Source organism: Ursus americanus, chromosome 19, assembly GCF_024610735.1.
Source record: "Ursus americanus isolate L20-20 chromosome 19, mUrsAme1.1.p, whole genome shotgun sequence".
Classification (NCBI taxonomy): domain Eukaryota; kingdom Metazoa; phylum Chordata; class Mammalia; order Carnivora; family Ursidae; genus Ursus; species Ursus americanus.
In genome coordinates this window covers 36,659,097-36,686,336 of record NC_142145.1, presented here as the reverse complement: position 1 = coordinate 36,686,336, position 27,240 = coordinate 36,659,097, and the positions used below count along the sequence as shown (strand labels likewise).

At 39.3% G+C, this 27,240-nt stretch overlaps 1 protein-coding gene across 1 annotated transcript in view; it reads left to right on the top strand.

Moving 5' to 3' along the window:
• Positions 1-1,153: 1,153 nt before the first annotated feature.
• Positions 1,154-27,240, top strand: part of DTNA (dystrobrevin alpha) — a 347,196-nt gene continuing 321,109 nt past the window's right edge. The window contains exon 1 of the mRNA XM_087869882.1: positions 1,154-1,338. The gene's annotated coding sequence lies outside the window, so the exon portion shown is untranslated. The remainder of the gene's footprint in view (positions 1,339-27,240) is intronic.

Below are 27,240 nucleotides of genomic sequence, written 5' to 3'. Positions count from 1 at the left end.
CAAAAATAATAAAGCATTTCATCCGTAAATCATTCAGTATATATATCTTGTCTGAACAGCTACATGTAAACTAATGGAGGGCAGGTCCCATGTCTCGAACTTCTCTATATCCTTGAAAACATGGCACAGCTCTTCACATACACCAGGCACTTAAAAAGAGTTTGGGTGAAGTATAGCAAATCACTATGAAACTGGTGACTACCCCTCAAAAATTGATTATAATTGCTTCATACTATCTAAAGGGTTTAAACAATGCAAATGAATAGGAATTCACACACAGACACACAGACATATAACAAATCCACATACTCCCCGAAAGAAAATTATATGAAACCATGAAACTGAAGATAAACACAAATACACAAGAGAAAAATTATACAAAAACATATCCATGTAGAAAAATCAATTAATTAATTTGCAAGGTAGTTGGTAACTTAAGTAATCTAAGTTTCCAGGAATTGGTGAGAGTGAATAAGCAACCTGTGAGTAGCTGTGCAATTAATATTTATAGTGAGATATTGACTTACGTGTACTTGGATAAGTCGTGTTATCTGACTTATGCTTCATGCTTCTGTTTCTGAGGTGACAATACTATTTGCCTTCTCAACCACCTCCTCCGCAAAGATGCTCTGCAAATAAATGAGGTAATGTTTGGGAATTGTTTGCAGCTTGGGAAGGAAACCCACTGCATACATCTCAGGTGCTATTACTATTCTATATTCAAGCCTGGCATATTATTATTTTAAATTGAAATTGTACTGTTTGAATTCTTGGGTTCTGACCAAAATCTGGGTCAACGTAAGAGAGTGATTATTTTTTATTTTAATTTTGAGGCTCTGTTCGGATCCCTTGCACGTGTGAGGGAAAACTGTAGCAAATAAACAAAGCACATAAATCAAGCTTTGAAAGAGAAAAATCTCTCTCCAGAAGGATTTTTTTTTCAATGAAGAGCATGAACACTGTATTTCCCCGGAGGAATATTTCGGTCCAGGAAGGAGGATAGTGCACGCAGTGTGAGTGTGTGTATGCGTTTGTGTGCGTGTGTGTGTGTGTGTGTGTGTGTGTGCTGTGCGTGCGCGCCCGCGGAGAGAGGGGCGGGGGAGGCGGATGAGGAGGATGAGATCATAGTTTCAGGATCCTCAGGAAACCCTGGTACTGGCAGCAGCCAGCCTCTGCTGTGCCCACATGACCCACAACTCTGGCAGCGGACCCGGCACTTCCAACATTATTAAATAATAAGAAAGCGGCTCCTACTCCATGCCCAAGCCTCCCTACAGACCAATGGACACCTTCTAAGAGTTTGGCGAGTCGGTGACTGAGGCGCCCGTCCATTCCAAGGTGTGTGCAAGGCGTTTTCCTCCCTGACAGCTCCGGGTTGGGGGAGGGCGCGGGAGTGGAGGGGTCCGGGCGCCGGGCGGGGAGTGGGCGCCGGCCGAGCGGCCGCGCGGTGCCCCCGGCCGCCCGGTGCCGCGGAACGAGCGGCGAGGCGGGAGATGCACATGACGCGCAGCCCCAGCTGCGCAGGGACCGCAGCCGCCCACGGCGCCGGGGCGCGGGTACGGGCGGCTCGGCAGCCGGAGCAAGGGCAGGCGCCGCGCACCGGCAAAGTCAAGAGTGGAAGCGGGCGGCAAGCGCGGACTGGGGAAGGGAATCGCCCCAACGCCCACTCGCGGGGTTCCCACCTGTGCGCGGGCGCCGGCCGCCGCGAGCGCCAAGCATGTGCCGGGCGCCGCAGCCAGGACTGCAGCGCGGCGCCTCCCCGGGCGGCGGGCGGCGCCTCGGGCCCGCGGGGCGGCGGTAGCGGCTGCTGCAGGATGGCCGACCCGGGGGCGCGGGGCCGCGCAGGTAAATCTCGGCCTCCCGCGGAGGCCCGGCAGTGCCGCAGCCCCCGCTGTCGCCGCCGCGCCGCTCCGGGGCTCGGCGATGGCAGCCAGCTCCGTCGCGGCGCGGGTCGAGTTGTTTTTGTTGTCAGTGCTGCGCTCCCGGTCGTCCTCGCGGGCTGAGCTGTAGGGTGGCCACGCCACCTCCATTAGGGATGGCACTCACGTTGGGGAGCAGGCTGGGGGTATTGACCGGGAAGGCGGCGATGGGTCCCTTCCAGCCAGCGGCGTCTGCGCGTGTTGCAATGCACTGCGGTGCCCGGGCGGATGCGGAGTGGGAGTGGGAGTGGGCGCGCGGCGCTGGGGGCCGCGGGCGGCGGATATGGGCACGGGGGCGGTGAGTGGCCTCAGCTTTTAGAGCCTGTTGCCCATTTTGGAGTTTTCCGCTGGACGGAAGGCGGACGGGAGGTTCGTTCTGGTGCCTGGAGTGGGAGAGAGAGAGAGAGAGAGAGAGAGGTGTCAGTCAAAAGACCAAAGCCAAGGAGAGAAGAGGGGTGGCCCGACGGCGTGCTGGGCTCAATGGTACCATTCCTGGGGCTCAGTAGTAAAACTTTCCTCTTTGGCAGGCTTGGGGTACGACTTTGAGAAGAGAAGTGTGGAACTTGGGGGAGACATACTGGATGTACGCTTGCAGAGAAGCTTACCACCCTTAGGTTCATTCTTGCTCTAAAGAATGCTCTTTTGAGTTAATGTTTACGTTCAAATTCTCCTGTTTTCTATTAAGATCACTTGGTATTAATGTGTTTGTGTTTCCTTTTGAACATAACAGTAACCCATATTGTTGAAGTATGCATAGTTATGTTTCGTTTACAAAAAATACTTATTTTGCTTATTCCAAAGGTAGAAACTTTAGGGAAAAAACAGCTCTCCAGATGTTCCAGGCACAGTTCTGTGTGCTTTCACTCACTCAATTCTTACCGCAACATGAGGGGTAGTTAATAATATTGTCCACTTTTTACAGGTGAGGAAATCCAGACACAGAGAGCTGAAATAACTTCAAGTCGTGGAGTTATTAAATGTTAGAGCCCGGTTGGGCTCGGTGCACATGCTTAAGCAACTCATATATTTATCTATCTATATGGTACCCCATTGTGCCTAAAGTCCTCTATGTTTCATATATTGACCACATTTCTCTACCAAAATGAACATCTTAACTATGTGCTCCACGTTGGACACAATTAAGGTTTTCTGATTTTTAATACTATAATTAGAGTAAATATCCTTTGACTACTTTTGTCACAATTAACCAAGTTTCCTACAACAATTATAAACTTAAGTAGTATTTATCAGCAAAGTTAAGATTTTCAGCAGTGAAGATTAGCCGCCAAGTAAATTATCACAAAGCAGGTGGCTGAATTGATCGCTAGTTTGCACTTAACTTTAAACTTCCTAAGGTATTAATCTGGTCTTTGCTCAAAACATGGCCATCATTTTCCTCAGAACACCAGAATCTTTGAGCAAGTTTAATCATCTTTAATCCAGTCATTCTGATTAGAGGTTAAGCAGTTTTAAAAGAAGAATTTTGCAATTCTCTTTAAACTGTCAGTGATTAAAAGTGGGTTATATTTCGAGAGTGTTCATGTACGTCTTTACCGTTTAGCCAGTTGTATGTGCTTTATACGAAGTTGCGTAGCAGTGAAGACTGAAATCAAAACTTATTAGTTCTAAGTTGAAATACTTTTAAAATCTCCGCTTGCTTTAAATGAACCATGATGTGAAGAAAGGTCTCAATGGGGTGAACTCCCAACTGCACAAATTTAGAGAATTGCTCTTCATTTGAGCTTATCATGGAGCTCTCATAATATTCATTTTATTGGATAGATGTCTCTTTTAAGTCTTCATCTGTATTTCTTCAAGTAAATTTAATTGCTCCTTCACATAACCAGTTTCAAATTATTTTGACATTCATAGATTTCCTTAATTCTTGTCTCTCAGTTTAATTAAATTCAATATACATATTTCAAACCCACAATTATTCAACATTATACACGAAAAGACTAGAATCCAACTTAACTACATGGACACATGTTCTTTGGATATGAAAAAAAAAATTATCCCATTCTTCAGTGGTTAACCTCCTCCATACCCCCAAATTATGGCTTCAACTTTATTTTGGGATACCAGAGCAGGGCTGTGGTCACAATAGTTACATGCCGTCAGACACAGTGTTTTTGTTACTGAAATTGAATTTGAATTTTCCAAGTCTATTTATATGAAATGTTGATTGTTTATTAAGGCATACATTTTACAATACATAGATATGTCCTTTCTTACCTGACTCTGACCCGTTCCAGTTTTCTAGCTTCTGTTACTTATTTTAGAGAAAGCATTCCCTTGCTACTTTTACCTCACCTGGTAGACATGACATGACTTTTTCCTTTCAAGTTCCACACCTCTAGTCTTGGGAGAATTATAATATCTCTGCCTCTTGAGACCCCCTCTGTTTTGGGTGCCGGATGGGGTACTGGGGATCAGTAATGAGCAGAAAAATAAGTGGGCCCTGCCAACACAGGAGGTCAGACTTTAATAAAACAATGATACAAATAAATATTTATTTGCAAATTCAGGTAAGTTCTCTGAAAGAAAGAATTCTATAAAAATATGTAGTAAAGGATTCTGCACCAGACACAGGTCAGAAAAGGATGCCAAGCAGTCACATATTTGTGGAAGAATGACATGTGAGAAGGTGTTTACTAAGTCAGTTGTCTTCTTAAATGCGCTCATAAATCTTTTCTGAATTATTTTCTGAATCGGAGACCTTGGTCTCACTCAGGTTATGGCTACACTTCTCTATTCACCAGAAGCCATACTATTTCCCCTCATTATTCTCCTAGACACACGGGGAGATTTACAAAATTATCAATACCTTTTAAAGCATGTAGAGCACGTGCTGCCCTTATGTGGTTATTAACTTATGTGCGGAAAGTTATTTAAGTTTAGTGAAATATAGTCATTTTCTTTCTTTGCCTTAACAACTACTTCTGAATTTTGAAAAAGTAGTTGTGGATGTGTGTTTAGTTGTTGTTAAAGTGGCAGATTGTCTCAAAATAGAAATGCAATTGATTCATCACAGAGCCCCTAAGATTCTCTGCAGTGTCCAAGGGAAGAGAAGAGGCCCCAGAATAAGAGAGGTGGTATTAAGGGTTGACTATGCTGGGAACATACGTATTAACAATTTAAAGCAAGCATAGTAACTACATTTATTGAGTAGTTACTGTGTGCTGGGTATTCTGTGGGCTATAGATAAATTAACTTATGTATTCACGATAGCCTAGAGGTCTGCATGTATTACCCATATCCCCATTCTATAGAACAGGAACTGAAGCATGAAGAGAGCAATGATCATGGCCACTGTCACATAGGTAGAGATAAACCCTAAATTCAAGTATTCTGATATTGTAGTCCACACTGTTAACTGTTGATGTGTAACACCTAGTTAATCATTTTACCAAAGCGTTAAATTCCCATCATCATTGAAAATAGTTAGCACCTCATAATTTGATCCTTTGGTTACTTTTCCCTTAATAAAAATCAGTGGGAAAAAATAGAACTTCCAATATGGCAATGCTTTTTGCCCCATATTTTACAGGCAAAATATACATAAAGCAAGAAGAGATAAATGAATTCCTAGACAAAGACTGGAGACCCCAAAATTATGAGAAATTTCTCATTATATGTTATATATTTTTAAATTCAGAAATAGTCATTTGAGCCGCATTTGAAACTATTGAAATTTTTAGCATCAAGGGTATATACTTCAGCATTTCAAATTAAAGATAATTAGGGAATTATCTTTAAAAGCTGGAAGTTGTGTGACCATTAATAAACTTAAGAATTTTAAGTCACCTGTTTCACCTACCCCCAATGTCTGTCCAGAGTATGCACTGCAAAGAGGATAAAAAGTATGACATAAAAACACCTGTTGAATTGTCTTGGTAAAATTTAAGACCCAGTTAATTTTTACACTGGGATCTTCTGACATGACTCGTAGTAATTGTTATGATAAAAACTTAGTAATTTTGAATATTATCCAAATAATGCTAATCTAAGACACATGGGGGTATATTATTAGCGAAGTGAAGTACTAATTGGTTAAGTGTACTAATGCATATAAAGATCTTTGCACAGTGTCTGAAAATGTTAGCCAATGTTATTTCTCCCTGAAAATGATGGGTAATCTGCAGCTGATATGATTAATGTTAGTAGTAACCATGAATCACAATTCATACATAGAACACATACACAAGTATGTGACTCCTTTTTTTGAAACTGTTCGAAATGCTTAAGGTGGTGTATACATTTTCCGTTACTCCAGTATCCCTATCAAGAGTGTGATACATTATTTCTCTGTATGCTCAGTGTATGCAAAGCTTGATTTCATGGAATAATTAGTAAACTATTGCTCTAATTTATGCCATAAGGAAGAGCTGCAAGACTTGATCTGACTGTGTGTGTGTTTGGTGTTATCAGAGTGGAGGATGACATCAAGCATACCAACGAACAATTCATTAATTGGACTTTACAATTTGACGTCCTATGGCAGAGAGTTTTGTATGTTTGATGTAAATATAAAATATATCAACCAGTTATGATTGTTTAGGTTATGCAATCATAACAAACAACTTTAAAATCAGTGACTGAAAAGAACAAAGGTTTATTTCTTGCTAATGCTACATGCCCATGTTCATCAATAAAAGACTATTTTCCATCCCCCTCTCTTAGAGATTCTTGCTAATAAATCCCCTGTCATCCAAACATCCTCATCTCTCATCAGGCACATGGGAACATGGTGAATCACCCACAGTTTTTAAAGGCTTCTACCAGGAAGCAAGACTTGCCACTTTCACTCATATTTCATTGGCCAAAGCAAATTATACAGCCATTCCTAAGCGGAAGATGGAAGAGAAGGGCAATCCGATCCTATGGCCGGATGGAAGAACAGTGCGATAGGAGTGAACACATTAATGATTACCATAAAAAAATCAGCCAGTTTCCTTCAATAGTTTTATCACCTAAAGATGACTTCTGATTTAATGTAAAGTAGAATCAACAATAACTATATTTTAAAACTTCAGCACAGGAAGGGAATTCCTACATAAAATCACCAGCAAAGAAAGTAGAGGCTAAACTTGTGAAATGGATGCTATCCCCCTCTTTCATTAGGGGTGTATTTAGTCAAGGAGTGGTCGTAAAGCTATGGTTTATTTTAGATGAATGCATGATGTAGCCTACCTGACAGTAAGCGCAAGCCAAGAACAGTGCCAGCGCTTGCATACAGCACCCAAGCTGTGTTTTCTGAACACATTTGATAGCATCAACATGGTAGACAAAGGAGAACAGTTATGTATGTATCATCTTTGTCACCTGCACCAAATGAACAAAAGTTACATATGTGCTATTGTGTATTATTGTAAAAAGTAATACAGATCAACATATAAATAATACTGCGTGTTTAGTTTAAATGTCCAAACATAATTTGAAAAGCTAGAATATATCTAATCCACATTATTTAATTAAACCTCTTATTTTGAAATTGTATGCCATTGTAAGAAATAATACAGAGAGATCCCATAGTCATTTTTATCCAGTTTCCCCCCAAACAAACAAACATTAGAAAATGGGCAAAAGACATAAAACGACATTTCACCAGGAAAGATATGTAAGTGGCAAGTATGTACATGAAAGGATGTTCAAAATCATTAGCCCTTAAGGAATGCAAATTAAAATCATGGTGAGATAATCACTACACACCTATCAGAATATTCATTGCAAGTATATAGAAATTTACTGATTTTCGTATGTTTATTGTATCCTGGGAACTTGCTGAACTTATTAGCTCTAAATGTTTTTTTGTGATTTCTTAGAATGGTCTATGTAGACCACCACATCATCTAAAAGGACAATTTTCTTTCTTTCTATATGATTAATCTGTAATCCTTTGTTTTCTTTTCTTATTGCACTGTTAGAAGTTCCAATATTATGCTAAATTGAGGGCTGAGCGTGAACATTCTTACCTTGTTGCTGATCTTCAGGAGAAAGCATTCAGTCTTTCATCATAATGTATATGTCATATCAGCAATAAATTTTTTTGTAGCTGTTCTTTATCAAATTGAAAAAGTTCACCTCCGTTCCAGTTTTTTCTGAGTGTGTTTATCATGAATAGGTATTAGTTTTTGTCAAATGCTTTTTTCCCCACCAAATGATATGATCATTTAATTTTCCTTCTTCAGCCTGTTATAATAGTAGAGTACATTGATTTTTGACTATTGAACCAGTTTTGCATCCCTGTGATAAATCCCATTTAGCCATTGTGTATAATTTTTGTACAATCTATTTGCCAATATTTTGTTAAAGATTTTTACATCTATATTCATAAGAAATACTGGTCTATAGTTTTCTTTTTTGGTGCCATCTTTGTTATTGATATCAGAGTAATACTAGCTCCATAAAATGAGTCACAGTGTCTTCCCTCTTCTATTTTCTGAAAGAGATGGTGTGGAATTGGTATTATTTCTTCCTTAAATATTCAGTAGAATTTCTCAGTGAAGCCATCTGGTCTGGGAGATTTCTTTTTTAGGTTTTTCTTTTTAGTTATGAACTCAGTTTCTTTAATACTTGTACAGTGTGCTCGGGCTGCCATAACAGAATCCCACAGACTGGGGGCTTAAACAACAGCAATGATTTTCTCATGGTTCTGGAGGCTGGTAGTCCAAGATCCAGGGATCAGGAGGTTTGTTTTCTTCTCAGGCCTCTTCCTTGGCTTGCAGATGGCTGCCCTCTTGCTGTGTCCTCACGTGGTCTTTCCTCTGTGTGTGCGTTTTTGGTGTCTCCCTGTGTGTCTGAATTTACTCTTATAAAGACACTGGTCAGGTTTGATTAGGACCCATCCTAATTGTCACATTTTAACTTAATCATCATTTTAAAGGCCCTATCGCTAAACAGGATCATAATCTGTAGTGTGGTTAGGACTTCAACATACGAATTCTGGGAGGACACCAATGCAGCCCATAACGATATTTTATAGGCTATTCAAATGATCTGTTTCATATTATGTAAGTTGTGGTCATTTAAGTTTATTGAGGAATTGGTTCATTTCATCTAAGTTGTCCGATCTATTTGTGGAGAGTTGCTCATAATATTTATTTTTGTTCTTTTGATGTCTGCATTATCTCTAGTGATACCCCTTGCTTCATTCTTGATGTTGGTGAATTGTGTCTCCTCTCTTGTCAGTTTTGACAGAGATTTATCAATTTTATTGATCTTTAAGGGACCACATTGTTTCATTGATTTTTCTTTATCTGTTTTGTATTTTTCTTTATCTGTATATGTTTTTCTGTTTTCCATTTCATTGATTTCTGCTTTTATAATTATTATTTTCTCCATTCTGTTTGCCTTTGGATTATTTTTCTCATATTTTTCTATATTCTTGAGTGGGTGTTTAGATTACTGGTTTTAGGTTTTTCCTCTTTCCTAATGTATGAATTTAGTGCTATAAATTTCCCTTTTGGCACTGCCATCATTCCGTTGCACATTTTGTTAAGTTGTATTTTCATTTTAATACTGTTCAAGCACTTTTCAAAATTTCCCTTGAGATTTCCTCTTTGATCCTTGGTTTACTTAGAACTGTGGTGTTTAGTTTCCAAATATTTGGAGATTTTTGTTGTTATTGTTTCTCTGTGTTTTTGGTCAGAGAACCTTATTTTCTGTATTGTCTTTCTTTATTTTGGTCAGAGAATACACTCTGCATCATTCTGATTCATTTAAATTTGTTGAGGTTGATTTAATGGCCTGAAATATTGTTTATCTTGGTATATTTTCCATGGGCACATGAAAAGACTGTGTATTTAGCTGTTTTGGGGTAGAATGTTCTATAAATGCCCATTTAGATCCTTTTGGTTGATACTGCTGGTGAGTTTTGTATCTTTGCTAATTTTCTGCATAGCTGTCCTATTGATGAAAGAATGTGTGAGGTCTCCAATTATTATTGTGGATTAGTCTACTTCTTTCATTTCTATCAATTTGACTTTACATATTTTGAAGCTCTGTTGTTTGGTATATTTATATTTAGGATTGCTTTGTTTTCTTGGTGTATTGATTCTTTTATCATTACATAATATCCCTCTCTATATCTGGTAATTTTATTTGCTTGTAGTATACTGTGTCTGATATTAACAGACACTCCTTTTTTTCTTTGATTGATACTTGCATGATATCTTTTTGTCTATCCTTTTACTTTCAGTCTGCCCGTATCATTATATTTGATTTGAATTCCTTGTACATATAATGTAATTGGGTCATATATTTTAATCCACACTGCCAATATCTTTTAATTGATGTATTTAGATCATTTACATTTACTATAATTATTGATATGTTAGGCTTATGTTTACCATTATATTTTTTGATTTCTCTCTCTCTCTCTTTTTTTTTTACTTTGAGGTTTTTTCCTTGCCTTTCTGTCAGTGACCTGAGCTTTTCTAGAATTCCATTTTTATTTGTCTATAGGGTTTTTAAATGTATCCTTTTATATGTCTTTTAGTGATTGCTGCAAGTATTACATCATACACACACACACACACAAAATTTTTCACTGTCTACCGCTATTGTCATTTTACCAATTCTAGTGAACCATAGAAATGACTTCTTTTTACATCCTTTATTCTCTGGCATTTATAGTACAATTGTCAAATGTTTCCTTTATATGAATCACACAGTGTTAACATTTTTGCTTCAACAGTCAATATAATTTAGAAAGCTCAAGAGGAACAAAAAGTCCATTATATTTATCCACATATTTTCTTTCTTGATGTTCTAACATACCTTCTTGCATTGCTTCCTTAGCTATATTTTTAGAGCAAACCAGCCTCCTGGTGACAAAATATCTTTGTTTTTCTTCAACTGAGAATGTCTTTATTTCCCCTTCATTCCTGAAGGATATTTTAATTGGACATGGGATTGTAGGTTGATAATTTCTTTCAGCACTTGAAAAATGTGCCACTTTCTTACGGCCTTCATGGTTTCTGTTGAGATATCTGTGATTCATCTTGGTTTTCTCCTATAGGTGTCATTTCTCTCTTTTTCTTTTCAAAATTTTTTTTTAATCTTTAGTTTTCATAAATTTGACTATGTTGTGTATTGGCATGGATTTCTTTGGATTTATTCTGTTTGATATTCAGAATTATTCAGCTTCTTGAATCTGTAGATTTATGTCTTTTGTCAAACTTGGGAAGTTTTCAGGCATTCTTTGAGTACTGTTTCAGCTCTGTCCCTTTTCTCCTCTCCTTCCAGGTCCCAAAGACATGAATGTTAGATCTTTTGTCGTAGTACCATACTGTATTTGTAAACTGTGGCTGCTATAACAAATTTCCATAAACTTATTTTACAACACACATTTACTCTTTTACACTTCTGGAGGCCAGAAACCAGAAATCAGTTCCATTGGTTTAGTCAGGGCTGGTTTGTTCTGAAGGTTCCGTGGGACAATTCATTTTCTTGTCTTTTTTATCTTCTGGAGGCTACCAGTATTATTTGACTCACAATTCCTTCTTCACACCAATCTAATCTCTTGCTTCTATAATCAAAGCTCCTACTTTCTTTGCTGTAGTCAAATCTCCCTTGACTCTCTCTTTTAAGGACAACTGTGATTACATTAGGATACATCTGGATAGTCCATTTTATTCTCCACATCTCAACCTCTTTAATTTAATTCCATCTACAAAATCCTTTTTTGCCTTATAAGCTTCCAGGAATTAGGACCAGACTGAGTATCTTTGAGAGCCATTATTCAGCATACTGTACACACAGAGGCTCTGTTGTTTCAGTCTGTTTTCTCTGTTGCTCAGACTGAGTTATTCTAATTATTCTGTCATCCAGCTCACAGATTCTTTCCTCTGTCACTTCCATTCAGTTCTTGGGCCCCCCCACACAATATTTTTATATCTAGTCATTATGGTATTTTTTTAGTTCTAAAATTTCCACTTAGTTTTTTCTAATGTGTGCTTTTTTTTTTTTAGCTGATACTTTTTACTTTTTTGTTTCAGGTATGTTCATAATTGCTCATTGGAGTTTTTTGGTTTTTTTGTTTTTTGGTTATGGCTGCTTTAAAAAATTTGTCAGATAATTCTAACATCTCTCTCTAATCTCATGGTTGGCATCTATAAATTGTCTTTTTTTCATTCAGTTTCTAATTTTCCTGGTCCTTGATATGATGAATGATTTTCAGTTGAAACCTGGCCACATTTTTATTATGTTAAGAGACTCCAGATCTTATTTAAACATCCTGCTTTAGTTGTTTTCCTCTAACATCACCCCGGTGGGCAAAATAGGGATGGTGCCACCTCATCCCTGCCAGGTGGGAGAAGAAGACCAGGTTCCTCACCTGGTCTCCCTTGTCACATAAGGGAGCTCCACATTACGGTGGGAATTGTGAATTCAGGTTCCCCACTAGACTTCACTGATACCTTCCTGGCTGGGAATGGTAGAAGTGCCTCTTTTCTGTTCCCTATGTGGAATCCAAAGACAACATGGGGACAAGAAGGTGGTCTGATTACTCCTGGGCCATGATGACAGTCCTGACTCTCCACTAGGCCTCCCATGACACCACTCAATGGAGATGGGGAGGGGAGACTTGGCATTGCCAGGTGGGGGTAAAAGTTCAGCCTCCCCACATAGTCTCCACTGACAACCTAGTAGGGGTGGAAGGTGGGGAGTCTTATTACCACCTGGTGGGAATGGAAGTCCCAGCTCCGTACTTGGCCATTACATTGATGAAGATGAGGAAATATGGGGGTCCTTTACAACCTGGTGAAGGTGGAGGTCTAGGCTCCCTACGTAGCCTCTGTTGGCATGGTTGTGGTAGGACTACATTCTTTTTCTGTCTTAAATGTTGGAATAAAGCCATTATTATCTAAATATTTTTAAAAATTTATTGTGTTGCTCCTTTCCTAGTACTTTGGCTAGGTAAACATGCTTTCATTGGCCTCCTTTTTTTTTTTTTTTTTTTCTCATCTACGTCTGTAGGCATTTCTGGGTTTCTAGTTTCTTTAGTTCCATGTTTGGGATACATGAAGCAATACAGAAACCCAAGGGAGTCCTTATTGGGATGACTGAGGGCCCTGAAACCCCTAGCTGGTTTACCTTCTCTCCAACTTTCAGAGTCTTTGTATGCTTATATTATGTATAAGGTCAAGGCTTTTAGTTGTACTAGTGGAAGGAATAGGGAAAATTACTTCTACTCCATCTATACAGAAATCTAACCCACATTTTTTATGCAAGTGTAAACTGAAAAATATCACTCAACATTGATTCTCAGAGGATGATGGGATTAACTGCTGCCCTGTTTCTGAATAACAAGCACTTGACAGGTCAGTGGGATGAGGGGGTACTTGGACAGTGATGCAGACAAGAACACAGAATATTCCATCAGTGCTAAGGTTCAGGGACCATGTGAAGGTACTCTTACTCCTCCAAATCAGTGCTTTTTCCTCTCCTGGGAAACCATTACTGCAGGCTGTAGCAAGGTTGGAAACTTGTACCATTCTCATAGACTGTTTTTGTGGCAGAATTCTGAAAAGTCACCATCCCAGCCCCTACTGTATTCTCACTGAGTGTTCTTTATTTCCGGGAACATTATCCATCTGAAATGCAGTTTTGAATCAGAAAGTGTGTGGGAAAATGTTGCTAAGCTAAGAAGGAAATAGTGAACACAAAATCTGTGTTTAAATTCTGGGGAGCACCTACCAGCAAGCATTCATGTTAATTTATTTTGAGGTAAAATTACACATTAAAAATAAATGTATTGATTTTGTCAGGTTGTTTGATCACTGCTCAGTAGATTAAGTACAAGAGATGAGGATAAGAATTTTCTGCTTGAAACCAATGTTCTGAGGAATAGCAGTTGACAGGGAGGCAATCACAAAGAACAATGGTCCAGGGAGACTCTTCCAAAAAACAAATCAAGTTATTGAAACTGTATTTAACCCTGAAGTTCCCACTGTACTAGACCAATGTTCCTTCAAGTGTGGTCCTCAGACAGGTAGTGTTGGCACAGCCTTGGAAGTCTCTGTGAATACAAATTTCGAAGAAACTCTGGAGTTGGAGCCTAGGTAACCATTGCAGAGTACAATAAATTTAGGCTTTTCGTGATTCTTAACTCACCCAGTTTAGGTTTTTGGAAAATTTATTTATTATGTTTAACATTTTGTGTGCTTTAATCAAAAGTATTTTTCAAGTAAATATAGCAAAAAAATTAAAAATTTATTACCAAAGCAGTCTCTTTAGTTACATATGCCTTAATGATTTCCACAGTTATTTTGCATCTTTAACCCAAATCGTCATAACTGCTCCATGTCTCATCTTTCTGGTCGAAACCATAAATTAAGTCATGCCTACACTTCCCTGCCTTTGTTTCTCATAGCTGCCAAGTCATACATTAATGGATTTTCTTGGCAGTTTTTACGTTCTTTTCTAGAGCTGACACAAGTCACGAAGATATTTGGAGGCAAGGGTGGGGGCGTCTCTGCATCATTTGAAGAAGACGCATTTTAGGAGATCTTGTCACACAATATTGTTAGAGACAGATGCATATGCAGATGTCCAGACCTGTCATTGTCATTACCACATCAGCTCTACCATGGGGGATTCACTGTCTACTGCAGCCTGGCATTTTTCTCTGGGGTCATGTGAGATCAGAGAAAATCTTGGCTCCAGGGCCATCCTGAGGAAAGAGAAGCTACATTTTGAATAGAGATTTTGTACTTGGGGTACAGTTACAAACCCCAAGATGGGGTAAAACAAAGTCAGTAAGAAGCAAAAGGTTAGAAGTTTAAATATATATATATCTATATATCTATGGATCTATCTATATATATATATCTTGTTATTGTAGTAAAATCTAGATAGGCACAGATTTGAGAGATCATCTCTGGCTTCTAGTCCTAAATGTGGTGCAGTTTTATTTTTAGGACAATATTAGATTATTTTATTCTTTCAATTAGCAATTTGATAAACACAGAACATAGATTAGAACATAGATTTATAGAACATAGATTTGAGTTCATAAATTTGACTTCACTTAATATCCACCACTTTTGATTGCCAATCTTCACTTTTTATTACATTTTACCATGTGTAATTTTTAAGGTGAATTTTTGAAGTTCTAGAAATCATAAAGTTCAATTCCATAATACCCTTTACTCCATATATCTTTTTAAAGGTGTCCTTGTTCTTGAGGAAACTAGGGAGATGACTCACAAACAATTCATCTACTTTTGATTTGAAATAAGACACATTCTTGGTTCAGAAAAATATTATTCTCTTATCCTTTAGTGGCCCCACTACCAGTTGTATTATGTTTTCCATCCCTTCTGTTCCCTTTGTGCATTCAATCTGATTATATTTCTCATTTACTCATGTTGCTTGGGTGTTTAAATGGTTGTGTCTCTGCAATGTTTTGGGGATAAGACTTTTCCAAATCTTCATTATGTAGAAGTGTTTGTTAAATAACACCATGTGGACAGGTTGGAGGAACCATTCCTTTTTAAATGATGAGGCAGATGTTTGCTCTCACACGCTCTTCTTTTATAAAATAAGGGCCCCCAGTTCTGGTGATACCAGTCAGATGCCTTCTTTCTTGAAGGAACCACTTGGCTGGCTTTTTAAAAATGTGGTAATTAAATCATCACCAAAATGCTTAGGTAAGGCTTAAATATGGAGAAAAACAGTTGTTGCAGAATAAACGGGGACAAGAGAGGGGGGATTCAGAAAGGTAAGAAGTACACATCATCTCCTGTGTGGGCGGTCATCCAGATTTCCCCCTACAGTGTGAGCTTCTATTTATAAGCACAAAATGTGTCAGGTGATTTGTTTTCCATATGCAGATAAATTCTGCCTCTTCCTTTTAACCTAGACACTGTAAAAGTAATATTTACCCTTAGTATGTATATAAAATACTTTCTGTATTATAATGCTTAAACCCCCTTTTTCTGTTGTTTGTGGGTTTTTTCTTTTTTTTTTTTCATTATTGGTTCAATAATGTTTTTTCTCTTGTGCCTTATTTTCTGGGAGCATGTGACATAACTGTAAATTAAAAGTTCTTTAACTATCTCTCATACTTTAGATAGGAGGTTGAGAGTTCCTCCATATTTATACAGTTTGAATCTTTGTATTAGACAAGGAAGAAAAACAGCAGAAATGAACCCAAAGCAAGTGGTATTCTATCACCAATATGCGTGGACTGGTTCTAAAGGCAAATAATCCGACTTCACCAGCCACAGTAGGTTAAGGGAAAACAATAGCCCTGTGATTTCCTGTGAGTGAGTGTGTGGGAAAGTGTGTGGGTTGGGTTTTAGGGTTGAGGTTCATGATTAAGGGGGGAGAGAGTGACAGATACTAGGACTTCACTTCTTTCTTCGCCATAATCCTGCCCAGCTATGAACAGATGATAACCTAGGCCAACTGTCTTTGTTTTTCCCACTACTTTATTCTCTTCATCTCCTTTGTTTTGATTGTGTTTGTTTGTGGTTTTTTTTTTTTTTTTTAAGATTTATTCATTTATTTGAGAGAGAGAGAGCATGAGCAGGAGGGGCAGCGGGAGAGGGAGAGAGAATCTCAAGCTAACTCTGCGCTGAGTGCCAAGCCTGATGTGGGGCTCGATCTAAGAACCCTGAGCTCAGGACCTGAGCCGAAACCAGGAGTCAGAGGCTCAACTGACTGCACCACCCAGATGCCCCTGTTTGTGTTGTTTTTGTTGTTGTTTTTCTCTTAACTGCCTTCTTTCCACACCCTCAGCCAGCATCTAGCTGAGTCGAGTGGTCATGTGAGGAGACTCATGGCTGGCACTGTAAACCTAGAGACATGTTAGTCTCTCTGGCCTGTGCTTCTCCAGGCTCTCGCTAAGCCTGTGATGAGACTGTATCTTCTAGTTTTCTCCCTGTGTTCCATCAGTCATTGCACATTACTTATCACTCCCTTGGATTTGGTATTTTATGTTAGTCTGTGGGAAAACCAGCCCTTGTCATAATTCATACTCACCATGCCTTCTATTTGCCCCTCTGGCTCCATGTGGTTATGAAACTGGCCATTTTTTTAGAAGTGTTTCTCAAAATATGTTTAAAGGGCCACCTGCCTTAGAATCTTTTGGGGTGTTTGTTAAAAGGATAGTTATCAAAATGCCATCCAGACCCATTGGATCAGAATCTCTTTTTCTGACTTTAGGATTTTAAGGTAAACCCTAATTCTGGGGTTAGTCCAGAGCTGTGCTTCCCAAACTAGGGTAGCTTTTTATTTTTTATTTTAATTTTTTAAAAAGATTATTTATTTGACAGAAAGAACACATGTGTGACCATGAGCTGGGGAGGGGGCAGGGAGACAGAGGGAGATGGAGAGGGAGAAGCAGACTCCCCACTGAGCAGGGAGCCCAATGTAACATGGGGCTGGATCCCAGGACCCCGAGATCATGACCTGAGCCAAGGCAGACACTTAACCGAGTGAGCCACCCAGGCGCCCCTACGGTAGCTTTTTAAAATTTAGCTTTTTATTTTTTTTTTTATTTTTATTTTTTTTGGTATTAGCATATATTTATTTTTTTTTTTTCTTTTTAATGATTTTTATTATATTATGTTAGTCACCATACAGTACATCCCCGGTTTCCAATGTAAGGCTCAATGATTCATTAGTTCTGTATAACACCCAGTGCACCATGCAATACGTGCCCTCTTTACTACCCATCACCGGTCTATCCCATTCCCCCACCCCCCTCCCCTCTGAAGTCCTCAGTTTGTTTCTCATAGTCCATAGTCTCTCATGTTTCATTCCCCCTTCTGATTACCCCCCCTTTCTTTATCCCTTTCTTTCCCTACTGATCATCCTAGTTCTTATGTTCCATAGATGAGAGAAATCATATGATAGTTGTCTTTCTCTGCTTGACTTATTTCACTTAGCATTATCTCCTCCAGTGCCGTCCATGTTGTAGCAAATGTTGAGAACTCGTTCTTTCTGATAGCTGAGTAATATTCCATCGTATATATGGACCACAACTTCTTAATCCAGTCATCTGTTGAAGGGCATCTCGGCTCCTTCCACGATTTAGCTATTGTGGACATTGCTGCTATGAACATTGGGGCGCATATGGCCCTTCTCTTCACTACGTCTGTATCTTTGGGGTAAATACCCAGTAGTGCAATGGCTGGATCATAGGGTAGCTCAATTTTTAACTTTTTAAGGGACCTCCACACTGTTTTCCAGAGTGGCTGTACCAACTTGCATTCCCACCAACAATGTAGGAGGGATCCCCTTTCTCCACATCCTCTCCAACAATTGTTGTTTCTTGCCTTGTCTATTTTTGCCATTCTAACTGGCGTAAGGTGGTATCTCAGTGTGGTTTTGATTTGAATTTCCTTGATGGCTAATGATTTTGAACATTTTTTCATGTGTCTGTTAGCCATTTGTATGTCTTCATTGGAATCCATCAAAATTCTAGAGGAGAACATAGGCAACAACCTCTACGACATCGTCCAAAGCAACCTTTTTCATGACACATCCCCAAAGGCAAGAGAAACAAAAGATAAAATGAATTTATGGGACTTCATCAAGATTAAAAGTTTCTGCACAGCTAAAATTTAGCTTTTTAATATCCGTTCAGAATGCACGGATACCAGCTGCAAGTTTGTAATTTGAACAGTCTGATGTGAGACTAGCATGTACCCGATGTGAACAACTGGAAAATGAACTGTAGAAATTGGAAGGATGGGAAGGAGGTTGGTGTTGACAAAGAAGCATTACTTTAATGGATTCATCAAAGTCTGGGGATTGATCCTCATTTATAAATTCAGAAAGTGGATCTTTCTTCCAAGGACATAGTCACATTAACCAAGTTTATAGAGACCAAGCTATAAATAGGGATGCCATTTTTAGAATTATCATTGTCACTAGGACCTGCATGACCAGGGCCTTCTTGTCCTCTAGACAAGAAAGAGGGAAGAAAAATTGTCATCATAAGTTTACTCCTTGAATCTGCTGTCAGGCTATGGAAAATTAGTTGAATGAAAGTGGAAATACTAAAAAAGGTACTGTGTGTCAGGAAATCTCCTAAATATTTCACATTTGTGATTTCATATGATCCCTCCCAATAGCCCTTTCTGTGGTATTATTAGCTCTCTGTTCTAGATGAGAAAGACATAGGGGAAAAGATGCTACGTAACTTGCTCAGTAGCACAGAGCTACCAAGTGCTAGAGCTGAAATTCCCAGGCTCTGTGACTAAGTTATGTGAAAAAGAAAGAAACGACCAGATCCCTCTAGAATCCCTTAGCCCGTGCCATCTCAGCAGGGGATCAAGTGGGGACAGAATAGCTTCCAGGTGGTGGAGAAGAAAGGAACGTGTGAACCACTGTCTGGATAGAACGCTTTCAAGTCATGAGTAATTAGATGAGCAGCCCCCGGGTGGATGAAGAGCAATGCCTTTGTCAGACCTTGTGGTTTTATTTAACCGACGGCTCTATGGTTGTGATTAAGTGACAGATCTACACAATCAGGTTCTACTCTCAAATTGTGTTTTTTAAAAGATGTATCACAGCCATATAGAAATAGCTAGCCATAAATATTAATAAGTAGTAATATAGGCATGTTTAAATATAGTAGACAAGTTTGCATATATCAGCCTCGTGGGTGTCCCCAAGTCCTGAGGTAACCTTGTCTCAGAAAATATCAGTGAAATTGGCTAGAACTTCCACTAGCTCCAACTCAAGCATATTTCCTGTCCTTTTGGGAGATTTTCACGGAGCTTACAGTTCCCTTGTGTCTCTCTGTACTGAGCGTCTGCATCTGTTGAGCGCCCGGTCACCACTCAGGGTTTTGTCTCCTAAGAACAGTGCCAGCTTGCACAAGAGGTCACCCTGCCGTGTGCCACCCTCGATCCTTTATTCCCCAGAGGATCCCTGGCTCCAGGCTATGTGTTTAGCAGATGTTGTTGTAGGACTCAGACAATAGAGTTGGGGAGTGGAACAGAACTATTGGATACCCCTTGTATTAAAACTTCCCCAAACATTTCTGGAAAAAAAAAAATAAGAGTCCTAGTTTGTGTTTTTAACTTACGCTCCAGCATCTCACCAGGTGAGAAATGGGGTTATTTCTAAGTGCACATATTCATTTCACAGTGGCAGACGCACCCTGGTAAATCATATTTCTGTCTCTCTATATTCCCCAGTTTATCTGCTAGGAGCTATCTATCAGTTTCTTAGGTGCTATTGAAATGTAACCCTTCCTCCTGACAGGAAAAGCGAATGGCCCTCTCATCTATGAAACAAATGTCTGCCACCAGCGGTCCCTGAAAACCCCTTGGCACATACAAATGTTGGTGAATCCCACAGACAGATAGCACAACTGCCATGTATGGTGTTGGGACTAGTACTTTCAGACCATTTTAAGTCAGAGTGCAACCCTGACTCCATGCTGGTGGTGGTGGTACCATTTTTACTGAAAGGTACTGGTGAGAAGTATATAATCTGCTGAGAGGGGATTTCTTACCTTAGGGCTCTAGGTAAGGAAAACCCGCTCTGTCCTTGAATGGACACCTTTCAGAGGCAAGACTAAACTAAAACAATTCTTTCCAATCGTGGAGATGACTAGTATCAATGCTTAGATAAACATGTTTTGCATCATACAGGTTATGGTTGACCTGACTTTGCATATATGGTAGAAAAAAAAACAACAACAAATTTTCCACTGTGAGGAAAAGTAACCACTGCATGAGGGGATACAAGCTAGCAAGCCAGCAGAGAAGAAGGACATTTGTTTCACATAAGATGCGACTACTGCTATACAGTGAATGACGTTTACTTTTGTGATTTAATGATTCATGGAAAACTTTAGAAGTTGCTTAAGATTGGTGGCAAAAGTAACAACCACATAGTTTTGGATTGTCTATGTCTTTAGACAAACACAGCTTTTAGAGCTCAGTTTATTTCCAAGAAGGCTTTTGCCTCATATCTCTTAACACTGCCACAATATATATTATTGTAGGCTAGCCTGTTATACTAATCTACACATCCATGATTCCAGAAAACACTGGATGAGACGGTTGCAAACTCCAAAGGTAAACACAAAGCTTAACAAATATACATAGTAATTGTGACATCAAATTGTTGCAAAATTTAAGACTTTATATGGTCAAAGCCTGTGTTAGTCTTTACCTAGTGATAGACTAGGAGTAAAATGCCACAGATCTCAGAGGCAAAAAGCATATCTTCCTGCTCACATAATATTCTTTAGCAACACCTGAAATGTTACTGCGGGTCTGCCAGAGGCTGAGCGGACAACTGAATGATTTGCTCTAAGTTCTCATTAGGGTATCCATCAGTCTATTCCAGGGTGACATCCCAGCCACCCAGGTAACTCAGGATGGGATTGGAGGAGGGTGAACCTGGGCCACACAGAGCAGGTGCCAAAACACCACCCCCTCATCCTCAGGGAGCTGACATTCTATCTGGGAGACGCAATTAAGAAGAGAAACGATCAGTGAAACAACATGATATAAAGAAAGGTTAATTTGTTTTGTTGTGTGAAATGAGAAATAGGAGAAAGCAGGTAGAAATTCTGAGAAGCAGGAAGGTAATTGGGAGGTATGTGACAACGTCTCAGTACCTTTCTGTGGCTAGAAATCCACAACTGCATGAACAAGTGGATATCACCATTGACTACTGCCTGCAACCATCCCAGATCCCCGCAAGGCAAAGCAGGCCTCCCAAGTCGCTGGACTCCCGTGCAGTGAAAGAGACCACGTAGGAGTACAAAGATAGTAGACATAAGTCCCGGTGTCCACTGCAAGAGTTCATGCATCATGCTTACCTTTGTTTCTGTAAAGGAACTAGGAAAGAGGAAAGAATGATATTCTTAACTTAAGGTGTGCACAGTGGAAGCCAGCTTGCAAAACAGTCTTCCCACATGGTTTCTCATTTCTTCCTCACACGAATCCTCTGAATTAATGATTCTTTAACTCCTGATAGGCTCAGAATTGTGATTTGTCAAAATATCATGCAGCTAGTAAACGACCAGGCAAGAACTCGAGTCCTACCTGGGTGCTCCCAAATTCTGAGTTCTTTGTCCACACCACAGTGTTTGAGTTATAACTGCTGACAGGAGAGATTCTCCTCCCTGTAGTGGACTGGGGGAATAGAGCCAGAAAATAAAACCTGGCCTATGGTATGCACAGAAATTCTAAGTGGTCAGAACACCCTTCACAGTGGGTATTTAAGGACTTTAAAAGGTTGTTCTGAGCTCTCACAGGATTTTATTAAGATAAAGAATCAATTTCCATTTTCAAGGAAATCTGTGAGCCTATGATCTTTGTTCTAATCCCATATAAAATCAGAGAGAAGTTGGGAACCAGGATCTCTGTATATCATATTAAATAACATATAGAATATACATATGACAGCATGCATCAGAATCACCCGAAGGGCTTTTGAAAACAGATTGCTGAAACAGTTTCTGATTTAGTAGATCTGGGATAGGGGCTGAGAATTTGCATTTTTAACGAGTTCCCAGGTGATGCTGATGCTGCTGGTCTAGGGACCATGCTTTTGAGAGCCTTCAGTATAACATGTGAGGCCCACAGTGAACTACACTGTATTAAAAAGTAACTTTTTAAGCATAATGTCTAAAACTGCCTTAAAAAGGAAATGGGGTACCAATGTGTACCCAAAGAGGCTATGTTTTAATAGTCCATGAAATTACCCTGTGCCGTGCATTGATAATGTGAAGTGTGGGGATTAGGGGGGTAACAGTGGTGTTCATGGGGCGTTGATTACCCTAGAATACATGTTTATTAACTTGAGGGGTGTTTGTTTAATAATTCTGCCGTTAGAGTAGACTCCCTTCCCTTTGCTTGATGCCTTTTTTAATTCTTGCTCAAAATAACCCAAAACAGCTGGTTCAACTCATTCTATCTACCTGCTTCTACCCTGAATTCAGCTCTAACCAATTCATTCCAAATGGGATTTTTCCACTTATGTTGCCAGCGGGTTCCCTGGTTTTGTTCACTAGTTAGATGGCAAACTTCTTGAAGAAAAGACACTCTCAGTCTGTGTTTGAATTATTGGTTGGCTAATTCTGATGGTTTCTAATTGTTGTTCAGGAAATCTGGGTTATTGTGCTCCTCCCACTTCAACCTCCTATACAGACCTTTCCTTGAAAAACAGAAAAAACAAAGCACTACGATATGTAAGGGCATGAATTCCTCAGTTATTTTAAAATTACTTGCACACATGCACATAGACACAATAGAAAGTGTCTTACTATTCCACAACCATAGTTGTATTTGTGAAATAAGCCTTGTCTTCAGTTATATTGCACATTGTCCTTGTTCACTAGAATGGACTAAATGTGTGTCACCTTTTTTCTCTGTTACTTGTGTTTTACTGTTTTTACTTGTGTGTGTGCGTGTGTGTGTGTGTGTTTAGGTCCATGTAATTTTACTACATGGGTAGATTTGTGTTGCTACCACTATAGTCAAAACAGAGAACATTTCCATCACCACAAGGGTCCCTAGTGCTGCCACATACATTCCCCTTTCCATGGCCCTCTCCCTCCCTCCTTCCCCAACCCGCGAATCTATTCTTCATTTCTTTAATTTTGTCGTTGCAAAATATTATGTAAATGGAATTGTATTTTATGCAACTTTTTGATGTTTTTTAAAAGAAACTCAGCATAATTTCCTTGAAATTCATCCAAGTTGTTGCATGTATCTGTAATTTGCTTTGTTATGGTTGAGTACTGTTCCTTGGTATGGTACATTCCTTGGTATGTTATGGTATGAGTACTGTTATGGTTGAGTACTGTTTGAGTAGTGTTTGTTTAACCATTTACCTGTTGAAAGACATCTGGTTTGGGCTTTTTTTCCCCAGTTTTGGCTGTTACAGAATAAATACGCTATGAGCATTCATGTATAGATGTGTATGCAAATGCAAGTTTTCATTTCTCTAGAATAAATGTCCAAGAATGCCATTGCTAGAGGTTTAGTTTTATAAGAAACTGCCCAGCTGTTTTTCTAGAATGGATTTTATGTTCTCACCAACATTTCAAGACAAGTTTCTCTGTTTCCTCACCAGCATTTGGCATTATCCTTATGTTTTATTTTAGCCATTCTGATAGACTTGTAGTGTTTTTATCTCATTGTGGTTTTAAATTGCATTTCCTGGATGACCAACGATGCTGAATATCTTTCCTTGTGCATATTTGCCATCTGTATACCCTCTTCGGTGAAATGTCTCTTCATGTCTTTTGCCCATTTTCTAATTGTATTGTTTTTTAATTTACTGTTAAGTTTTGAGGGTTCTGTATGCTGTCTGTGGGTTGGATATATAGCATGCAGACATTTTCGTTTCATCGAAAGCTTGGATTTTCATCTTCTTACCTGGCTCTTTCATGGAGCAAACCATTCTAATTTTGATAAGGTCCAGTTTATAAATATTTATTTTTATGAATTATCCTTTTGGTATCAAGTTTAAGAACTTTTTACCTTGCCCAAGATCCTGAAGATTTTTTCCTGTTTTTCCCTAAAAGTTTTGAATTTTACATTGTACTTTTAATTCCATGATGCATTTTGAGTTCGTTTTTGTGTAACACGGTTTAGATTGAGGTGCCTGTTTTTGCCTATGAATGTCCAATTACTTCAGCAAATATGCCTTCAATTTTGACATTTTTTTAAATTTAACAAACGTTATTGTGAGAGGCTACCATATATGAGATACCATTAGGTAGTAAAGACAGGGAAATTCATAGAATATGGTTCCTGAGTGATCTTGTAGTTGGGGATGTACATAAACAAATATTTTGAAAATTTTAGATCCAATTATAAGACAGAAGAAAAGGACTTGAGGAATACAGGAGCATGCAGGTAGTGTAAGTGTAAGTGGTTGGTGTAGCTTAAATGAGAGAGACTTAACGCAGGGATATAAAGACAGAACAGAGAAAAGGTGGTTGAGAAATATTTATGAGGAACATTTATGAGAGCCTAGAAGAAGGTGGTTTAGGGAGGAGAAGGTGTCAAAGGTTGCCTGTGTAGATGGTGGTTTGTACAAAAAGAGGGAAAAGAGAGCAGATTCCAGTGGAAGAAATAAATTGGTTTTAAACTTCTTGAGGTTGAGGTAGCCATTAAACATTTAGGTGAAACTGGCCTAGTCACGGCTTTCATACATGAAACTAATGTTTGCGGGTGAATTTCATGGTGAGCAATTTTTGAGCATTGCCAAAAATTATTTAGAGCTAAGATGCCATAAATTTAGGTTATGCTGTTTTAAGTCAAACACAGAAGTCATAGAATTGTGAAAAGGAAACTGTATGTTTAACGTAAAGGCTGAGGGCCTTGGTGCATTTTAGGCTTGAATCAGAAATAGAGTGGTTCTGACTGCTAACTGTTTAGCTCATGAAGTTTTGTGTTTTTTTAAAATGAGGGTGAGCCTTAGTTTTCTAATCTAGGAAATGGGTATTTTCATAAGCCTGGAGCTTACAGGATTGCAGTGAGGACCAAATAAGATGGCAAGCCTTAAGTGCTTTATCTATAATGAAGATCTGACATGTATTAGTTCCTTTATTCCTACAAGGCATTTTTGAGATCATTTAGAATGTTTTCCAAACTATTTTTAAGAAGGGGAACTCTTTTCTCAAATGAAGTCTTATACAGACCTGGAAAATGGATCAAAGCAAAGCTGTCTCCTCTTCATCCAAGTTCTCAATCCCAACAACCGTGTGGGAACATCAGGCTTTTTGAAAATCACCGATATAATAAGATCCTCAATTTAAAAATGAGAAAACTGGTCTGAAGAGGTAAAGAAAGTTTTCACAAGTCATGTGACGCAAGCAGACCCTGGTGTAGTCTCCACTTACCAGCTTCCTATTCCATATGCTTCTCAAAATGCCATAGTAACTATGACTCAAATAGCATTGACTCACATGGATGGCTATGGTTATGGTTCCAAAAAAACCTGGTGTCTTAAATGTTCTCTGAAGTGTGGTGGCATTCCTGTCCCTTGTGGCCCCCAGAACACCCTTCTGCAAAGTGAGCCTCTTTTTAAGATGCATGCTTGGGTGTTTTTAAAGATATGGGCTTTATGTACCCACTTTATATGAAACACGGCCATGATGTTCTTCTATCCTTCTCTCCTAATAGCTAGTGTTGGCAAACATCTCGTATTTTAGAGGGCTTAGAAAATGTGTTCTTGGGCAGTGGTTTCAGACGTGGAGTAACCCAGGGAACATTTTTAAACTGTATATCCTGGGACTCAATCCTGGAGGATTCTGAGTCAGAGGATCTGAGGTCGATCTTTAAAATCTCATTTTTTGAAGCTTCCCAGGTGAGGCTGGAATTTGGGGACCACTGCTCTGTGATGTAGCACAGGACCCCTGGAGTGGCCAATGCTGTTCCCCTGACATTTCCTTTCTAGATAACTATTGCTTTCGAGCACTTAGTGACATTGCTCAGATCTTCTTTCTAGTTCAGAACCAGAACATGGTCTACACTACCTGAGTCAGCCTATTCCCATTCATCAAACCTTTTCCTTGAGTAACAGCTTACAGGAAAAAAAAATGGTGTCATCTTGGCTGTAATAACAACAACAATCTAAAAGCCATCACTTTTTGAGCATTTGCTATGTGACAGATGAGTTTTTAGTGTTTTGTCTGTGTTTTCTGACAGAAGTCTGACCTTTAGACTTTCATTTACAATTGCCTACTCAGTATTTCCAACAGAACTCTTGATGACTCCCTTCGCTGATCGATGCTCCTATCCCAGTCTTCCCTCGGTACCTTCCCAGCAGTCAGCCAGTTGCTCATGCCCAGATCTATTCTTGCCTCCCATTTCCCCTCACAGACCATAACCAGTCCAGCAGTAAACCTGTCAGCCATGCCCTCCCAATCTACCCCAATCTAACCACTTCTACCCTCCTCCACCAAGCACCATTCAATCCAAATCTCTATTGTTTCTTGTCTCTATTACAACAGTAGCTGGTGACTGGGCTACTTTTGCTTCCTGTGGCTGGTCCACCAGAGACGAAGCAAGAATAATCATATAAAAGTGAGAATCAGCTATGTCATTCATTCACGGACCCAAAACATCAGTGTCCTTACCAAACATTACATGTAAGTTCTACCTCATCTGGCTTAGTCTCTCTCCTCCAAATTCTCTCATATCACTCTATTCCTTGTCCCCCTTACCTTTACTTCACTACTGTTCCCTAAATAAGCCCCATGTTTGCCCACCTCAGGGCCTTTACACTTACTATTCCCCTTACCCGGACCCCTCTTGCCCCAGAACTTCTCATGGCTCCCTCTCATTTCACACAGATCTCTGTTTAAATAACATCTTGGTAA